General features: G+C 38.8%; 1 protein-coding gene across 1 annotated transcript in view; it reads left to right on the plus strand.

Annotated features, from left to right (window-relative positions):
- sec24b (SEC24 homolog B, COPII coat complex component) overlaps window positions 1-16,059 on the plus strand; it is a 51,919-nt gene extending 35,860 nt beyond the window's left edge. Inside the window, exons 26-27 of the transcript XR_004848578.2 lie at window positions 10,668-10,968; window positions 15,334-16,059. The gene's annotated coding sequence lies outside the window, so the exon portion shown is untranslated. The remainder of the gene's footprint in view (window positions 1-10,667; window positions 10,969-15,333) is intronic.
- The last annotated feature ends 4,910 nt before the right edge of the window (window positions 16,060-20,969 follow it).

Below are 20,969 nucleotides of genomic sequence, written 5' to 3' on the forward strand. Positions count from 1 at the left end.
ATATTCTCCTCGCTATAACTTCAGAACTCTTTTTCCCATCCGTCAGAGCAGCTGGATCGACTAGAAGAGACTCTTACTGAACACCACATTCCTCTTAACGCTTGAGCTTAACCTGAAAAGTTGTTAAATTTATGCAGAAACTGCAGAATCTGTGAGAGTAAGTGACGAAACCAGATCAGGATTGCATCATTTATCCTCTGCAATGTTACTGTCAGTAAATACACATCCACCAGCTTACAGTATATTCTATTTTTTTGCAGTTTTGGCTAATTTTAGTAACGAGCTAAAACAGTGAGCTGCAGAACGTTCTCTCCCAGGCAACGCTAAAACTTTATGATCCGACTAAGACAGCTGAACAAACCTTTAATAAAATAGCTCTATAGGCTAATTGTGGGTTAATAAAGATACATTTGGCTTGGTCTATCTTTTCTCATTATTCCCAACAGAATACAGATTTTCCATCTTGCAGTTTTATGTACAAACAGTCGGGGACCACTGCGTTAGAGGACTGTTAAAGGTGGAGTCAGTGATTTTGGAACAAGATTTTGATATTTAAATAGTTGGAAAGTGCAGATTTAGCACCTCCTTTCCTCCCGTCCTCTGCGCAGAACACAAGACGGTTCGAGCTACTTGTTGGCCATTTTTCTCATAAAAAAAATTAACTCCTCAAAAAAGCAGGATGAAACTGCACAGAACTGCTAAATAAGTAGAATTATCTGACTAATTTAAAGCTAAAATTGCGACCCTGTTGATAATCTCTTCAGTAGCTCCCGAAAACCATCTAAATGCTTCATCTGATCATTTATTTCTGGTTGGAATAAATCTATTCTTTCTGAATTTAACACATATTCTACTCCTGAAATAACTCCATGATTGAGAACAAATCTCCCAGCAGTCTTTGCTTCAGACTTTGGTGGTAGCCATTCTCTGAAAAAGCTGTAACGGTCTTCTCTCACTGTTTAATGATTTTATGAGAATTATGCTGTGATTGCTGCTTATTGGAAAGAACAGTAGAAACACAGATTGTTCCGAGGACATGATGTGGATCCATCTAGGTCGTTTTCTTCTATTAGATTGAGATTTATTTTTTCTGTTGTATTTCCAGCAGATTAAAGTGGACTGTTTAGCATTTGTCATAAAAGATTCTTTAAATAACATCATATAAATGCTTTAGTGCATGCAAACACAAATCTTATGGGATGAATCTATTATTCAGCAGCTGATGTTGTTTAATTGCCAGTTTCGTAGTTTAATCTCATTTAACTTATCTTTTATCAGATTCCACCCAGACCAGCGAAACATCTGATAAACTTGAAAGAATCGGTTCTACTCCAACCGTCAAAGCTGCCGTCTGTCCGCCACATTTATAGCAGCAGCACTCAGCTCTGTGTACTGCAGCAAATAGGAATCACATGTTAAAGCTGTGGCCTGAACAACATTATTATATCATATAATAATCAGGCTTTAACTCATTTAGGGTTTCCACTTTGTTTTATTTATTCTTTTTTTGGTAGCACCCGATAACGAACTTCCAGTATCTCCAAATGTGAACATTTTCAGTTCACTCTCTTGGGTCTCCTCCAGATTTTTATACTTTTAAGGCAAGAAGTTGCTGTAAACCTCATGAGACTGCACTAAAATCCAGACTACACTATTTTACAGTTGGAAGATTAGTACAAGCAAACACTAACTGAGCACAGTTTGATCGTCTTTCCCAGGCTTTTCCAGACTTTTTCTATGTTCTTCTTAACAGCAGGAAATGATAAAAATCCATTCTCCTGTCGTTTTCAGAGCCTTCCGAGGACCCGTGTGAGAATGAAGTTGTTTTCTTTAAGTGAGCGGAGCTGCTTAGGAAGTAGCTGTGAAATAATGGCCTGCAGTAAACACACAAACAGCCAGCGAGCTGCTCTCAAACATATCTGGCTCCCATATGGCTCGCCTGTTCTCATGGAAAACTGCACGCTGGAAATCTCAAATATTTCCTCCGGTCATGCTTTCGGTGCCAGCCAGGCAGAAGGCAGAAAGAGAGAGGAAAAAAAAGAAAAAGTTACTCTAAGTAGTCTCACATTTTTATTTTTCTGTTCAAAAAAAAAAAAAAAGGCACAGTTCAGGCTGAAATGTAAGTAAACATGTTGGAGGGCGAAAAGCTGGCCACAAGCAGCTGGAACGGGGCGTTGGAAAAAGTCCGGCTCATCAAAGCATACTTTTTTGCAAATCTAAAAGTGACTGGTGATGCCAGATGTTTGAAAAAAAAATCAAACTGAGGTTTCAAATCCGTCGACAACACGCCAAACTGGCGCTTGTTTACGAGCCTCTCGCCTCTTTTTTTCACCCAACAAACAACAAGTGAGTGCTGCTCTGCCAGCTATATTTAAACTGCAGCTTTGACTGGTGCAGCCTTTAACACACCCACCTCCACACCCCCGCCTCACCCCTCCTCACCAACCTCTGGCACAGATCTGCTCCAGATTCTCACTACAGACCCTCTTTTATTTATTCGTGGACGTGAAGTCACAGTTTCCCTGCACGACTGTACATTTACCGGTGCTGCAATAATAATCGAAGAGTGCAACACGTACACTATCGTTCAAAGGTTTGGGGTCACCCGGGCTGTTTTATGTCTTCCATGAAAACTCACACTTTTATCCATGTGCTAACATAATTGCACAAGGGTTTTCTAATCATCAATTAGCCTTTCAACACCATTAGCTAACACAATGTAGCATTAGAACACAGGAGTGATGGTTGCTGGAAATGTTCCTCTGTACCTCTATGCAGATATTCCATTAAAAATCAGCCATTAGAATAGTCATTTACCACATTAACAATGTCTAGACTGGATTTCTGATTAATGTTATCTTCATTGAAAAAAAACTGCTTTTCTTTCAAAAAAAATAAGGTCATTTCTAAGAGACCCCAAATTTTTGAACGGTAGGAGGTAAAGAGCAGCAGAGGATTCTGTTAGTAATAACTTCTCATTTACATCAATTAATCACCTTAAATATCAGAATAAGACTGACAAAGCGGCAATGTTGACTTTTTTTTATAATTCTGTAATATTCTCTTGAATATCAAACTTTCATGCCTAAATAAGCAACAATCAGTTCAGAAAAGTATCTTAGAATTAAAACTAACAATGGTGTGATTGATGCTTTGTCACATCTGGTTCACAGTTCACTTACAAAATTAGCAAAATCCTCAATCCTGATTGGTTCTTGGTAGTGCATGACATCACCTCCCACCTTTTACGAGACGGAAACCGTTCATTCTGACGTAGCCTCCTTGTTGTGATTCTGTGTGTCATCTTCCCAGACGTTAGCTGTTCATCACGCGTCATCAGATTTTTTTTTTAAATTTCCTCCTTGACTTTTTGTATGTGGTTCTGTTGCCTTGTTTGGTCTTCACTGCTTTTCTGTATCATGTGTAGTAATTTCTGCCATCTGTGTTGTTCTTTTGCTGAAACATTTGGCATATTTTTATTCTAAATGTCCCTTACTGTCTTCATTATTGTCTGATGTGCTGGATCAGATTGGAAAGATGGAAAGGCTCCTCTCACTGTTTGTTTTGTCTGAACAATCATCCAAAATCCACAATTATTCTGCCTGAAACAACCTAAAACAGAGGAATGCTTGGCATTATTCCATCATAAATAATCTTCGTGAAGCTGTAGCTCATCAGTTTTCTTCCTCTATGCAGTGATATAATTGCACTCAATTAAACACCCGAATTAAACACTGAAAAATTCCTAGAAACTAGAAACAGATCAAGACACTACAGTAATGAAAGGACGGTTTATGTTTATATATTATTGTTTAACTTAAAGTTTAATAGAGGCCTCATTATATTTTAATTTGAGCAAATAGAATAAATTTTAATACCCACTTTATGATCAAACCATCCAATTTATGAGAGAAATAAAAACCAGTAGATTATACAAATCTACTGGTTAAACTGGTTGAACTGGTTAAATTCAACCTAATATAGATCCTTAGCAGCTGAAAAGCTCTGCTGTTCTGCATAAACTGCATTTCTGCATTCAAGCTGTTCCTTGATGTTATGTAGATGAAAACCTGTAGTCTCTACATGCATCTTCAAACACATCATTGACATTATTCTCAACTACACACCTGTGAAGCTTCATGGCTGCATCATGTACAGTTGTGACAACATTGTGTTGACAAGATCTGTCCACAAATACACATATAAACTCTTCCAAAGTACTCTAAACCACCTTTGTTTTCAGCTACTGCTACATTTAGGGACTCCAAGACAACATTTTGTGAAGATGATGCACAGTCAGACTCACAAGTTTAAACCAGTACTAACTATATTATCATGGTTGGTAATAATGTCACTACATTAGTCATTAAACACAACCTGAAAATAGATGGATGGGTAGATGATTGCATGTACATTCTGCCAGTTTTGACCAAAATCACATGAAAACCTTTAGAATTTATGTTGTTGCCTACCGCAGGCTAAAAAACATTCAAGATCTTTGGCAATAACGACAAAAGAACCTGAAATTAATGGCGTTTAAGACTTCTGTAGGTTCCTCGGCTGTTAACCCAGGTAAAGTTTGAGCTTCAAAACGTGGAACAAAACGCTCCGTTAGAGAAAATCCCACCAGTTTAAACACTGTTTCTGAAGTCATTCTGCATGTGGTTCAGGTTGAGGATCTGTCTGAGGAGGAATGCTCATCATAATAAACTCAGCTGGGCTCCTTTTTCTTCTTGTTGACAGCTGAAAACCCTGACGGTCAGCCTGTAGAGTGGTGGTTCTGGATGAAGCTGCAGGAAAGCTGAACAAACACAACTGTTTGTTCATCACAGAGCGGCTCGGCGACGAGGCACGCTGAAAGCTGAAAACATTAGTGCTGCTTTCACAGATAGGTGTTGGGAAGTCAGGGCTTTTGTTTGCGCTCAACTGCAAGTGATGAACTTTACTAAATTTATCTTCAGAAACTGCTGCTCGTCTGCTTCACAAAGACAAAACATGCAACCACACTGGAGTAAACCGCACTTCTGTCTTAGTGCTCAGTAGGAGAACCACAGGGACAAACAGGAGGCATGTGAGGTCCTCATCTGGACTCAAATGTTTCCCCTCGCCGGCTACAAAAAGAACTCTTCTCTTATGTTTTGACTGCTGCCCAGGACTATTTGAAGCACATCCGGTGCAACAATGCCCCATTGTTTGCTTACAGGACGAACACAGAAACTGCTTTCGAGTGAAGCCAAGACGACACTCCCAAAGAAGGTCCCACAGACTGGAGAGCGGCGTATCACAGACAGATAAGCTGACTATCTGGTTTAGATTTCAGAGGGGAAAAGGAAGACCTGAAGGCGGCGGGGCACTTATCTTCAAAAACTGATGTACATGAATACAGACCTCTGTCACTGCTGCTTTGAACAGCATCTGTCAAAGTCATTCTTTATTTCTGATGCTTTTATTAAAGGATCCAGTCAATAATATGTGGCACAGATGGAAGAAACCTGGCGAATGGTCTCTCTCCTCTTGAGAGTCTCCGCCACTGTGTGTTGCTTCAATGCAGCCTGGGTTACCTGAATGAACTCACTGTGTTCTGTTGAGTGTCTACTTCTTAGATACTACAGATGTGGCTGTTGGATTGCTTTAGGTTTACAATTTGAAATATTTCTACACTGCAGACGTCCTGCCACAAATCATGCTCTCCTTCCAGTCCGGTCAGTGGAGATATTGCACCTTTGAGCTGGTTTGCCGAACACCAACGAAGAAGAAGAAGAATCTTGCTCGCCCTTTTCAACACCTGTGTGACAGTGGATGTCACACGCTCAATAAACCAATACCAATCAGTTAAAAAATGCCTCATCAACATCCCCATCTGATTCTTTATCTGACTAGATGCTCGTCATTAGTTTAAGGCCAATTCGTGATTTTTGCGTCTCTAGACCTGCATAATGTAATTGTTTTCATCTATGCAGACAACAGCCTGAAGTTTGAGATCATGCAGACAGTCTGAACACAAGGCGCTGACTGTGTGCCAGAAAAAGTAGACAGGCCTCTTGTTGCATGCGTCTTATGTTTGTTACACCCTTTGACATTGTTTCTTGTTGCACAAAGTTTTCCCTTTTTTATGTCGTCTAGTCAAACACAACAAACATCTGCTGTCATCAAGTTTCCATCGTGTTTTCTAGTTAATGCGCACATATTCTCACCAACGACTGTAGTATGTGCAGAAACACGTTGAATCGAAGCTCCATAAAGCTATGCAGGGCTGCACAATCAGGAGTACAAAATATCAGTTATAGTTGCTTCTCTGGAGGGGGTTATAAAAGCAGTTTGATTTTTAAGTGAGAAAACGTCACCATCATGAAGACTTTTTCAGATTTTACTGGCTAGATGTCGTACATTTTTGTTCTCATTGGTGTTAGAAGTATTGGGATCTTAGTTCAGCGTCAAGTACTTGCAAAGTAATGTAAAAATGTTTCACTACAAGTGAAAGTCTTGCATTTAGAACCTACTTAAGTCAAAAAGTACCCAAGTATCATTGGCTAAATACACTTAAAATATGAAAAAGAAGAGTACTCTTTTGTGTATTACATATTTTATCATTAGGCCGTTAATACTTAAGAATCATGTTACTGTTTTAACTGTGGTCAAGTTGGAGCTACTTTATTAGTTTCTGCCCACGTCATGGTGACAAACCATAAAGCTTCATCAGCACTGTTTTTATTGTAAAACTTGATCAGTAAAGAGTCCTACAAGGCAGCTAACTAGTACCTACTATAACTGTCAAACATGTAGTGTAGTTAAAAGAACTATATTTTTCTCCACACATTGCAAAAACTCAACTATAAGTACACTAAAGTTGTCCTTAATCATACCATTTCACCACTGTTTGTTCATCCAGCCACGGTCTCAGGAGGTCTTTTCAGCATTAACTGAAATAACGAAAAACAAGAGTTCAAACTAGAGGTGTGAAACGCTCTCAGAGAATTAGCTGCTTTCAGGGCTGCCTGGCTGAACAAAAGGCCGATTGAACCTCTCGGAGTTCAGTTGAGCCCATTTAATACTCATCCATAAATAGGTGGCAGTTCTTCGCTCTCCTCCTCTGGACTGTTGTAGTTGGCCGGCAGCATCAGGAGGCTCTCAGACTCAGCCCCTTCCCCAGAGCAGTTACCTACCGAGGGCCCCAGGCATTTGACGTGGAACGTATAAATCCACCCGGTTACGTAAGAGATCCTGCCTTTCTGCTGCCTGAAGAACAGCTCCTCAAAGCCTTCTGCTTCCTCTGTATTGGTTGGATCTCCACGGCAACTCAGGAAGTTGCTTCCTGCTGTCAAATCTTGGCTTCCTTTTCTGGCTGTTTGAGACGTCTTTAGCACTTCCTCTACTAAGAACAGCCCGAGTGTCAGAGATAGAAATCTCTCTTTCACCATCCAGTATTGGTTCAACGTGATGCTTATAATAGCACAGTTCAGCAATCAAATGCTAAAAATGTCTTCTCTCGTGTTGTAAGCCATCCTGGATAGGAAAACAAACATTCAAAGTAGAGCTCGTTTGGAGAAATCAAGCTGAAGAGGAAAATTTTTCGAGTATTACTCAAGAATTAAAGGACCTGTTGGTGTTCCTGAATCCAAATGTGCACAAAAGGGTCATGCCAACACTGAAACAGCCGTTTATGTTCTGGAGTTTTTATGTTTTTTTAATGCTTTTTGCCCAGCCAGCCTATGAGGAACCTCATTCTGGCTGCTTGTATCTACAACCTCATTCTTTTAGTCACTACCCGGAGCTCATAAACACAGGTGAGAGTAATGTAGGCCAACTGGTAAATCGAGAGCTTTGCCTCCTGGCAGTCCGTTACACCAGGTTAGACGTTTGGTGTCAGATAAGATGGACATCATTTCTATATTATTATTCTCGCCATGACTTAGTGGAGACACACGAGCGACTATACTCAACCATTAATACCTCACAACCTATGAAAGCTCATGCAGGAAGTGCCAGGGGTCAACTGCTAACAGGGAACAAGAATGTAAACAAAAAGTTGTGTCTGCAGTAATGTGTGTGATATATAATGTGAAACAAGATTTAGCTATAGACTGTATATGAAGATGGACGAACCTTCCATGATGTCACCCATTGGTTTCCATTTTTGATTCTCAGTGTGGTGACTCCGACCATGTCCTTCCCAACAGTGCTGGGCTCCCTGATAATCCAAAAATGAGCAAAATAGGGACGTGTGAGTGTAGCTAAGGTGGGCCACTGCTACGCCTTTAATTATGCATAAATTTAAGTCTTAACACAATTAAAATGGGAGAGATATATTAAAATTCACCCTCCATACTTGAAATTGGCTATAGAGACCAGAATAGTTTTGTGTGCCAGGCTGTAAACATGTTTTTTGTATATGATAAGCTGCAAACCTTCAACATGGGGGTCTTTGGGGATTGACTTAGTTTTTGAGCCAACCTCTACTGGACAATCGAGGAACTGAAACTTTTCAATATTGACTTTGCTTTGAAGTCTCAGATGTTGCTGCTCATGGTTTTATGCCTCCACCAGCCTGTCAAGTTTCCATTTACATGGATAGATAGATAGATAGATAGATAGATAGATAGATAGATAGATAGATAGATAGATAGATAGATAGATAGATAGATAGATAGATAGATAGATAGATAGATAGATAGATAGATAGATAGATAGATAGATAGAAAGAATGAATGCTGGTATTTAGGTGCAAATTGGTGGTATTTGCAATAACAGTGTTATAGAATACAGAATAAAGTCGATTATTAGAAAGTACGAAACCTGCAATGTGAAACTAGAACTGATAATAGAGAGTATATTGGTGCATGGGTCCTTCTGGGTCCATTATTAATGTTTAGTTGAATCATATAATTATTCTACTCACTAACTTTTGTAAAGAGAAACTAGGTTATTTTACTTTATTCAGCCCACTATCAATTCAAGAATTAATTCAAGAATTAATTCAAGGCCGCATTCCTCCAGCCTCGGCAACCACCAGCATGGAGTTGCAAAAATGGCTGTAAAAGGACACTATGGGTTCTGTCCTTTAGTTTTCACTTTGCCAAGCTGTGTGTGGAGGAGCTCTTTAGGGTCAGAGTGTTGAAGTTACCATTTGACAGGTGGGGGGTTTAAAAAGACGATCTTTTAGTTCAGAGGTTGCCTCAGGTTCGCCTTGATGCTCATTTTTAGTTCTGAGCCTACAGTGTTCAGGTTGGGCTGCCTTCATGTTAACATTGTGTAATCTGGAGCACAAATGTCCTGAGTGTGAGTGTAGTTTGGGTATTTTTACCTCAGACAACTATTTGTTTTCTAAATCTGCTATTTACAGGGAAAAAAAACTCTTCAAACCAGCCTCCAGTGATCCCCTTTAAGCTCCCAGTAAGGCAGCAGGCATGTTTCCACCTCTGCCAGGCCAGTGTGAATTAGATTCTTCACTCCCAGATGTTTTTATTTGAGGGAGTGGGTGAGTGGGTGGGAGCCTTCTTATGTAAGAGCCGACCGTGAACCTCGGCCAATAACGAATACTCTCTTCCAAGCGTTGGTAATAACTCGCAGCCCCTCTTAAATGAAAACAAGGCTCCGTGAATTACGAGGGTTAAACGGTGAGGACGGAGGACACGGCCAATGAGACGACCGCAGATCTTTTTTCCCCGGTTCCCACAGCACCCGGAGATTTATTAATAGAAACCTACAGCACATATCTGATTCTCCGTGGATTTACTGTCTCGCGAGGAGGATGAGACTCCTTTTCTGAACACAAAACCCAGTGTTTGTTTTGGCTCTCTGTCCCTTTCCCTTCTCTTCACAGCGGTTTGGCTCGCCGGTTAAACATCCTCCTTGTGTGTAGTTATGCGCTGTCAAACAATTCGCCATCCACTGAAGAATATACCTTTGGAAACATGATTTTAAGAAATTCAGATAACAGCTACTCTGTCAGTGAGAAGAGAGAAGATTACCGAATATTTCTTAGTGTAGGATGATATATTTCACGTTTGTACTCTACACACGGATGCTTTAACTTCTCATAGTGACACAAAAATGAGTCAGCTCAGAAATTTGTTTTGTCGTGTGACATTGAAAGTTCTACAATTTTGCAGTCAAGCATAATTTGACAGATGAGGCGTATTGCTAGCATTTTGTGGGACATTTCAGCTGAGTCGATTCTGATTTTAGACAAACTTCCATCTTTTTAGTGTCTCTATTTCTATTTTGGTCCAAAAAACGTCATAGCATAGCATGTTGCTCTAAAAACATCATAGTATAGCATGTCGCTCAAAAAACGTCAGAGAATAGCCTTTAGTCCACAAAACGTTTTGTCCCGGCTGTCTGAAGTGGGTGAGGAGCAACACAAAAACAGTCCAAACGCTGGTTTCCAGAGGGTTAGATGAGTATTTATTTGAAAGAGTAAGTTTACAACAACACAACATGTGAGGGGGTTAAAAGCAAATGGGTGTTAGTAAAATAAAAATAAACAGAACTAAAAGTGAATTTCAAGTTGACATTGATGGGTATTCCAACCAGGAACAAAGTAAAAGATAATCAGTACGAAAAAAACTCTTCCTGTTCACCTCTTAAAACCCAAAACCACACCGCAGTAGCACCCTAAACTAAAACTACCAATGGGTTCCCTGTTTTCCTTTCTGAACAATTCAAAGGTCTCTCTCTATCTCCCCACACATCCACCAACCACTGGAACACATCTCCAAAGTTCTGCCAGGCCAGCTCAGCTTCCCCTCAGAAGAAGTGGTGCCACCTGCCAGATGAAGGAGCCTTTTGAGAGGATGCTGGCATCGTGATTGGACTGTACTTTGGTCTGTTCCAATCCAGCTTCAGCTCCAGAGACGGCAGGCGGGACGAGTCAACGGAGGCCGGGTGGACGAAGGCATGCAGCTGAGTACAATCCAGAAAACAACAGAGGAGGAGTGCAGCAGCCCAGAACCAGAACAGAATAGCATGGTATGTCTCTTAGAAAACATCATAGTATAGCCTTTGGTATGAAAAAACGCCATCATATACATCGTATATTGTACAAATAAGTCAAAGAAAAGAGACATACATTGTAGAATTGTAGTAATTGTGGGCTGACTGATTTACTGATTATCAGTATAAATAATCAATTTAAAAATAGCGCTACTTTGGCTCTGAACCTTTATCTACCTGTGGTCGCTCTGTCTTCTGGAGTGATTTGATTGGTTATACGTCACGAATAAAACTCCTTTAACTTAACCTCTGTAAACAAAACAAAAACGTATCAACAAAGTTTTCTGTTAGAATTTGTGCTCTTCTAAGTTTAACTCCAAGATTTTAAATACTTTCATTTACTGCAAATGAATATCTACTCCAAATGTCTCCCTAATAATCATTATCAGCCTTAAAAACCCACAAAACACCCCTCTATACTCGACCACACTTAGTACAGTCTGGTTCCCCCTTCTATAAATCTGCTTGGAATCTTCCACTTCCTGTTTGTCAAAGTGGCCTTCTACCTGGACAGGTTTTGTTGGAGCTCATGCAACAAACATTTTGGGTAAGTGCACTTTAATATGGATGGATGACACTGAATTAGAATCTGTTTTAATGAGACTGAGTTAAGATGTGTAGCTCTGTCATTAAATAGTAAATTATTTCTCAGAATTCACAGAGAAAAGTCTGAAATGTTTGCTAGGTTAGCGTCCCACATGTTCTTTGGCTCAGCTAAAGCTAATTCTCTCCAACTTCTGGATCTCTTGAGTTGCTTGTTGTTAAAGTATCTTGCTAGAGGTGCTGAAGCTCAGAAAGTCTGAGATGTTTGTTCAAAATAAGCTCATTCTCAAGTCTTATCTGAACTGTCCTCTTTTGTTTGAACTTTCCCTAATCTTAGGAGTTAATGACAGAGCAGCACATCCAGACTCAGTCTCATTTATGTAGAGATTAAACTTCAGTGTCGTTCATTGATGTTAAAGTGCACTTTTTCAAATGTTTGTTGCACATGCTCCCGACCAAAGCAGTCCAGGTGGAAGACGATGTGAAGAGAAAGCTCCAGAGGATGAATATCACACATTTACGTTGGAAATAAATGTCCTTTAATGAGACATTGTCATGCAAAAGTTGGATTTCCCTTTAATGATGTTCAAATCTTTGTTGAGTGTTTTGTTGATGTTGGTTTCTAAATGTTTTCTGACACTCGACCCCAAAGATTAAAACCTTCTACGGCTCACAAGCTGCAACAATTCACACATTATCAACTATCTTTCTGACTAAACTAAGATAAAAAGTGAAAAACTGCCTGATTCCTGCATCATGAATGTAAATCTTTTTGGTTTTTATGACAGTAAACTGAATATATTTGGGTTTGACATTTTATAAACCAAAACAAGAAATGAATTACTGGAGAAAACAATCAACAGATTAATGGACAAAGAAAATGTGTTTTCCAACATATATGGCTGAATTACTCCAACATTACAAGATACATACAATTTTAATTCAATTTTATTTATATAACGCCAATTACAGGTCAAATTGTCTCAAGACTTTATTTTTATTTTTTTTGTCATATTTAAAATATGACAAAGTAAGAAATTTAAACCTCTTGACTAATCCAATTTATTATTTGGTTTTTAAGAGACTAATGACAATTAAAATAACTTTCTCCACTAAAACTAATAAACATGAGGTCAAATAGAAGGAACAGTTTTAAATACTGCAGTCCCACGACGACAAGAATAAAGTTTGTCAACAAAAACTAAATCTGCTGGTGGATTCCATTAAAGTCCTAATAAATGATAATAAAGTGTGATACTAAAGGTTTGTGGTGCTAAAAATGTCAAGTAAAGATATCAAGTTGAACATCTGGATGGAGGTTGATAAAAGTTGACCTCCCTTCATTTCTCTGGAGCGACTCCATGGATTTTATGGATGGTGGTTAAAGACCTGCTCTTCTAGTCGTCTTCCTTCTAGTCGCTGTAAAAAGTCAGTCCATCCTGGCCGACTTCAACACCTCTTCATGACAACTTGTTCTGCCTCCGACCTGGTGGAAACTCCAGAAACTCGGGAAAACCTGGAGACTCGAAGAACTCGTGGAGACTCGAAGAACTCGTCGGGCGGGGGAAGGTGTGGTGGGTGGTGGGGGGAGGTGGGGGAGTAGAGGGGGGAGGCCGCCACCCACCTCCCCGCCTACTCTCCGCCCTGACTCCACCCAGACTCCGCCTTGGCTCCACCCATGTGGTCACTTCAGGAACTACGATGCCAAAGGGACGACGAATTTATTTCTTTTTATCTGATCTGTAGCTCAGTGAGTTAAGGATTTGCCTATGGAGCTGCAGGTCGCTGGTTCAAGACCAGACCCTTCTTAAATTTTCTCAAAATCCTGACAAAGACAAAGAAAGAAAAATGCCAGTGGTGGGTCTTGAACCTGCGACCTTCCACTTGGTAGTCTCTTCTTATCCCCTGAGCTACTCGCTCAGATACTAATTCTTCTTTTTTTTGCGCATTTATCATCTATTTTTTGTCGTTTTCGAGTTTTTTTTTTAACTCGAGTCTCGACTCGACCGTTTTTCTCAGGAGGTTGGACTTCAGCCTTTGTGCTGGAGGGTTGAACCCTCAGTTCCAAGACTTTCCAAAGCCTCCACACCTCCCGAGTCCTCAGGACCTGAGCTTTCACACAGTCTGAGGGCTGAAATTTTCTAAGTCCCACAGTAGTTCTCTGTTAGTTTGAACCTTCAGACAGTCCAAGGACTGATATCTTCTAAGTTCCTGAGTAGTTCTCTGTTAGTTTGAACCTTCAGACAGTCTGAGGACTGAAATTTTAAAAGTTTCTCAGTACTTCTCTGTTAGTTTGAACTTTCTGGTTAACAGAAGCCTTAAAACTTGTGACCATGAGTCTTGATTTCACATTTAGACCATCCATCTGAGTTCTTCTCAGACCTTCACCTGTGGGTTTTTTAGGAAATCCTCAACAAACTGATTCTCTTCACTGTACAGTAAAGTCTGTGGAGATCAGAAGGTAACATTAGTTTGATAAATGCCTTCAACTACTAGTAGACTTTATCTGGAAAGCAGTTTTCTGAAATGAGTTCTTAGTAAATCTGTCCACAATCAACCAACAACATAGAAAGAGGAAATGTTTGAAGAAACAACTTGATGCTTTCGTTTCAGACTAGAAAACGCTTTAAGACTTTTAGATCTGTTTTTGCTCTTCTTGATCGTTTTATTGTCTCTTCTGTTTAATTTGATCTTCTAAAGTCTAACTGGTGTCTTTTGAAAATGTTTCATCTTTAGTTTGATTCTTCTTTAAACGTTAGTTTTGCTCTTTTCTCACCTTTTATTCTTTTCTAATGTCTGATTTGATTTCCAAATGTTTTGTCTTTTTAATGTTTAATTGTTTTTTCAAATGTTTTATCGGCTTGTTTTGAGTTTCTTTTTCTTTCCCAGTGTTTAATTTTTCGATTATATCTTTAAGGTTTTTCTTTTTAAATGTTTTACCACCTTTTAATGTTTAATTTTCTTTTTAAATGATTCATTGTATTTTCTGTTTAATTCCTATTTAAAGTTTTATTGTCTTTAAGATTAAATTTTCTAATTAAACATTGATTTTTTTAATTAAATGTTTTGTCTTTTTAAAGGTTTAATAATCTAATTAAATGTTTTGTATTTTATTTATATGTTTAATATTACTCTTGTTTAATTGTATTTTTCAAATGTTTATCAAAAATATTTCATCTTTAATGTTTAATATTTTTGTTTGTCAGAATTACATGTTTTGTATCTTCTGTTTAATTATCTAATTAAACATTTTGTCTGTTTAATATAATTGAACTGTATTTAATGTTTAATTTTCTTTTTAAAACTTTTATTGTATCGAATGCTTTTTTCCTTTAATTGCTTTTTTAATGTAGTTTATTTCTTTAATCTTTTTTTCTGTCAAGATTGTAACCCCAACCTTAAAAATTAAACAAACCCTTAAATCACAATGAAAATACTTCTGTTGTCACAATCATGAGTTAGTCAATTATTCATTTTATCAATTCAGCTTTATTTGTTTAGCACCTTTCACACAGATGGCAAAACTAAACAAGCAAGGAGAAAAAAATATGCTAAAACTTGGATTAAAACTCAAACATTTAAAAAAAAAAAAAAAAAAACATTTAACATGGCAATAACATATGTTGTGTCCAGGGGATGGAGGGAGTTTATTGAAGTCTTCTTGGGCTCACATGGTAAATCATTTAACATATAAACTTGATATTCAGTCTCAGGAAACTGGAAACTGCAGAGTGACAGAAGAAGCAACAATATCTCCTGTTTTCTCCTTTAATAAGTCAACTCTTCTTGTGCTTTCAGACCAAAGAACTACAGATTCTTCACAACCTGCTCAAACTCTTGGTACAGGACCTCACCACATGGGTCAAGAAGGTTTCCGTCTCATTTCTACTCTGAAGCTCACCTTCTCCTGCTCAAACTGCTGACAAATGTTTCTGCTGCTCTAAAGTCTGGTCTCCAGAACTTCCTAAAAACTCTCAAAGGCTCTTCTGCTGCAGGTTGCTTTGTAGAACTGTTCCAGAAAACCTCACTAAACCACATGGAGGGGCCTCAAGATAGTCGTCCAAATGAAACCATACAAAAACCAAACTAGAACAACCCAAACGCTAAAGTCTCCTGTAGCCTACCAGAGAACCTCTGAGAACAGAGAATCAGGACAGGAACTCTTACCTTCTGGACAACCAACATTGGTTCACAAACAAGAATACAGAATGTGTCTGACCAAAAACCTCTAAAGACTCACTACAGCCAAGATAAAGACACAACTCAGCTGCACCAAATCCACTAATCACTGCACACATTAGCACCATGTGCTAACTGTGGCTAAAGAACCACATTTACCAAGACAACTATCTGGTACAAAGCCCTGAAACACACCAAGAAACACATTAAAGACGATTTTACTGCTGGAAGCTGCAAGCCAACGCCTAAAGAACAAACTAAAGCAATGGAGCCAAACCCGGTTCAGTGGTGAAGAGAAGCAGAGGAAATGTTTGTCTGCAGCTAAATAAAGCAGGAAGACACTGAGCTGCTCAGGTGTTCCTGATAATACCAAGCAGCCACCTGGACAGCCAATAGGAACACAGCCACCTGGACAGCCAATAGGAACACAGCTTACTGGAAGTCCAGAGGGCTGGCTTAGTGAAGGAAATTTAGTTTAAAGTTGAAGCAGAAAGTTCACAAAGAAAGTTGAAAACCACCTTCTGATACCTGAAATCTCTGAGTTTTTACACAAAGAACGCATGAACATTTTTTGCGCCAAAAGTCATGATGATTTTTTTTTTCAAAGAAAACCTTTCTGGGGTGTTTTTCACGGCCTCCTTTACATTATTTCATCATATGGCACGTTTTTACAACATGTTGAAAAATGACATTTTTCGACATACATGTACATATACCAAGAAGTCAGTGTAAAGGAAATGTAGACCTAAAAGGATTGTTTAAAGGAATATTTAAACGATTATTTTCATTATTTAATAATCTGTTATCAGTCAGAACCCTGGCAAACTTATTTTCATCAGTTTTTTTAGTGGAAGTCACAAATAAAGGAGCTCTTGGTTTTTCCCGGCGTTACTGAGTCCAAAGCTGCTGTTTCAACACAGAACGTTCACATGCATCCACAAACCTCTCAGCACTCAAACACCCACAGACAGGAGGCCGGCTGGACCGAGGCTCGGCGGCGTCCTCAGACCCACGAGTCGGGGAACTTGTTGGTCCGGTTTGAAGGCCTCCGTGTGGTCCAGTAGAAGTCCACGTAGTCGGTGTTGGCTTTGAACCGCAGCGACTGGCCGCCATCAGGTGGACCGGCTCGTCCTCGTAGGACTCCTCCTGTAGCCTTGAGGGAACCACAGGAACATTCAGTAGCTGTTGGAGTTCTTCCTGTCAGGCTCGTGGTAGAACGGCTCTGAAGAATCTTGTACTTGTCTTATCTGGAACAATCTAACAGCCTAAACTGTTAACAGCGGTGTAAAGAAGCAAACACACAGGCATAGATTAGGACTCAAACTAGATTTATTTTAGAAAACAAATCAGCTTAGAGGCATTTGTTCACACGTGGCTGAATAGGAGGCCGTCCAATCAGATTGAGGTCTTCACTCTGTAGGTTGTTTGTTGGTGAGACTCTTGGACCTCCATCAGCTGACGTGGATGTTTGATGGTCTTCCTCTCTAGTGCCAGATGATTCATCCATGAATTCAGCAGCTACAGACTGAAATGAAGCTCATGCTGCCGTTATTGAATTCCTGTTCCAGATCAAATGTTCAGAGCTCACCTTGAATGCAGCCGTCTGCTGTCTGATAGTTTTTCTCATTGTAGTCTTCAATAAAGTCTTTTTCCTCATGTCAGGATGTGGTGAGACTCTTTCTCAGTCTCTGCAGACGTCCCTCATTGTGCATCTCCAGAGAAGAAACAAAAAACTGTCACTGCTTCAGCATCACAAACGCTCTCCAGCATTGAGAGTGTTTTAGGAATTCATTCATTGTGTTGTGAACTTTGAAGGAGCAGAAACTTTACAGCTGCCAAAGATATGAGCTCCAATTCTGGATGTTTTAGGAAATGAAGTTCATCAAATGAACACTTGATTTTTGCTGATAACTCTCATTAAATTACTGAAGAAATCAACATAAAAACCTGTAAACTCTCAGGCAGCTTTTGTTAAAGTTTGTCTATAATTCTATCATCATGTTCTGGAACCAGGACTCTGCAGAAGTTCCTTCAATCAGATACTTGTGTGTTTCTATTTAAGGCCTCAGGTTTGAACGTACAGCAGAGGATTAGAAAGGAGTGATTTTAATATTTAAATCAGTCCAGTAAATGTTTGGAGTAAAAATGATTAAAATTTTGATTTAGATAGATTTGTGTCAAATAATATTGTAGAGTCTCACTTAAATATATCCAAATGAGTTCAGTGTATTTACATTTTATAGAATATTTGATTTCTTAATCTCAATACTGTAGGGTCTGACCCTAAATATTATAATAATGATGTAAATTTAAATAATAAATAATTGTAGTGCAGAGTCATAAACTTTAATCAGCTAAACTTACATAATAAATATCACTGTACAATCTTAACCTGAACATTCATATTATTGAGGTAAATTTACATAAATCATGATATTCTAGAGTCTTAACTGGAATATTTCTAACATGAATCTTTTTGTATTGTGCTGATAAACAACAATAACCCGACTTTCAGATAATATTTATTGTCTGTGATTGTGAGACTAAATTCCTCCACATTCTGGAACTTTCCATGCAGCAGCTGTAGGAATAAATAAAAATAAAATCTGTTCATTTCCACATTATGCACATTTATTTATTCTTAATATCTCAGACTGAATGGTAGCTGGCAGTAAAAACAAACTCATCTGCTGGACTGAATTTCCCAAAATGGAAACATGGACAGAATTTAACACTCATGTATCCATGGCAACGCTAAAGTTTCTGCTTCTTACCAAAGTTCACAACACAAGTAAAGATTTTAATGTAAAACTTCAGGGATGACTGCTGACCATAAGTATTCTGATCAATACTTCATGATCAATATCAGGACAGATGTTACAACTCCAGCTGTTGCATTAGACTGCAGTTATTCACAGAGAAATTAAAACATCACATTCCTCATAAAAACTAGATGGGACTTTTATTAAATAAAGTGTTGGTGAATAAACAGTGTAAAAAGTGCAAAGCAGCTCCATTAAATCAGGAGATGTGAGACTTCCACAGCATGGATCACCATCTGCTGTGTTGATTCATAGCTGAATGTCAGAATGAACTGAGATAGAAAAGCTGCTTTGAGCTGCAACATTACGGTCTGACAATCCAACACCATCACAGTTTTCATCTGGTTGTTTTGCTCCAACATGCTGTGAAGTTCAGTTTTTACCTGAATCAATACAGAGATTCTATTTCCAACCAAGACTGGAATAAAAATTAGAATGTTATGAGGTTATTAATGCAACTAAATCCTTTCAGATGGAAGGATTTACTTCTAAGTTCTAATTCAAGTTTCAGTTGGAGCACATTGCATTCACAAAGAAAAACAGCGAAACCTTCATAGCAACATTTAATAAACCTAAAGCTTCCCTGTTGGCTCATTGGTGGAGTTTGTTACTGAGCATCTGAACCTTAAATCCAGTGAGACGACCATCTTCAGTCGAGGCCAGTCAGAGAACTTCAAGACCTTCCATCAGCTGGACCAGATGTGGCATCATCTCCCTCTGAACATCTGGATGACAGGAGAAAAGACAGAAATCAAACACAGATCACAGAAATACAATTTATTCACTTTCATCATTTTATAAAAGTAGCATGAACTTTATTAAAACTTGACAACATCAGTAATGAAAGTAAATGTTTTTATCTCGTGTTGAAGCTAAATTTAAAGTCAATTTTAATGACAGTTTATCCTGAGAGGAGTGAGAATGGAGCTTTTCTTTCCTTTTTAGATATATTCCCTCAAAATATTCTGTTTATTATTGGCTTTAGAAGCATTTTTCTTTACTTATTTATTTTTAGATACCTCAGACTGATCACTTTGCTGGGTTTGCAGATAATTTTCATGTACAATGACAATAAAAGATCTTCTATTATAAACATATTTTGCTAAAACCAAGGTACTGCAAACTCCTTCGCAACCTATCTCTCAGGCTGCAAAAGTTCAACTGAGCGACCAAGAATTAATCTGATTGTAGTTATTATTATAATCTTTACTTGAACAAGCTATGAATTAAATAAAATCTGTATATGGAATATGATTTTTGCCTCTGATGGGACGCTACTAAAACCTGCAGATACAATAAGTATAAATTTGCCCTCTTCTGCACTGCACACATACTAACACCTTATGTATAACTCATGGATGTTCAGAGGTACCAGGCAGAGTCAGATTCGCGACCGATCAGCAACAACATTCTGACACACTGACAAGCTGAAGGACAACAAACATCGCATCATCTTGATATCTAATGCAACCGTTCATGCTGGTAACCTTTGACGTTCATCGTGATGTTTGACTGTACCACCACCTAAACACTGCCAGGACAAACAACCCGCCTAGTCTCCATGGCAACAGCAGTCCTTGATGCCAGCTGCCACCCTCAGCAGGACAAACTTAAACTTCTCAGGAGTGGTCTGAGGAACACGACAGAGCTAAGCTGTTCACCTGGGTTCCACACTCCCCACATCCAGATCTGATTGAGCATCTGTGGGATGGTCCAGGATCAGCCTGGTCTAGGTAGGACCCACCCTGCAACCCACAGGATTCCACAGAATCCACAGGACATCCCCAGAGGTTCTGATGAACCACTGGGTCAGAGGAGTTTTAGCAGCATAAAGGGACCAACACAGTATTAGTCAGGTGGTCAGAATGTTATACTGTTATATTGTCATGCTGATTATATGATCAGTAAATGTTACCATCAATTATAACGTCCACATTGATCAGGAAAAAAACAACTATCGGTTCATTCAGAAACTGTGGCGTTAAACCTAAAAACACAGACCTCAACGGCAGTTTGTTTCAAAGCAGAACACCAGCTGGTTTTCACTGAAGAAGCTTTCAGAGCAACAATTAAATGACAGTTTTGTTCTCATTAAGTTCAGAGTCAGAGTCAGCCACATCAGGAAAAGAAAAACTTTTATAAATATTTCATTTGTATAAGTACTTCTATACATATAGATTCCTCTTTCTAAGTTTGATCAAATCACGATAACTCTGTGTCCTGTTGTACGATGTTTTCCCAACAGATGGCGCTACCCTCATGAATGGAGCATCAACAAGTGACGTCTACAACACAACAGAAATGTCTGGAAGCCAGTGGCCACCACTTTGAGCACCTCTTGTAATTGTAGAGGCCAAAGATAACTTTTATTAATCTTGTGATGTCTGAATAAATTTGGTATTGAAATATTTATGCAAGTTTTTCTTTTCCTGA

The sequence above is a fragment of the Amphiprion ocellaris genome, chromosome 13 (assembly GCF_022539595.1).
Source record: "Amphiprion ocellaris isolate individual 3 ecotype Okinawa chromosome 13, ASM2253959v1, whole genome shotgun sequence".
In the NCBI taxonomy this organism is placed as follows: domain Eukaryota; kingdom Metazoa; phylum Chordata; class Actinopteri; family Pomacentridae; genus Amphiprion; species Amphiprion ocellaris.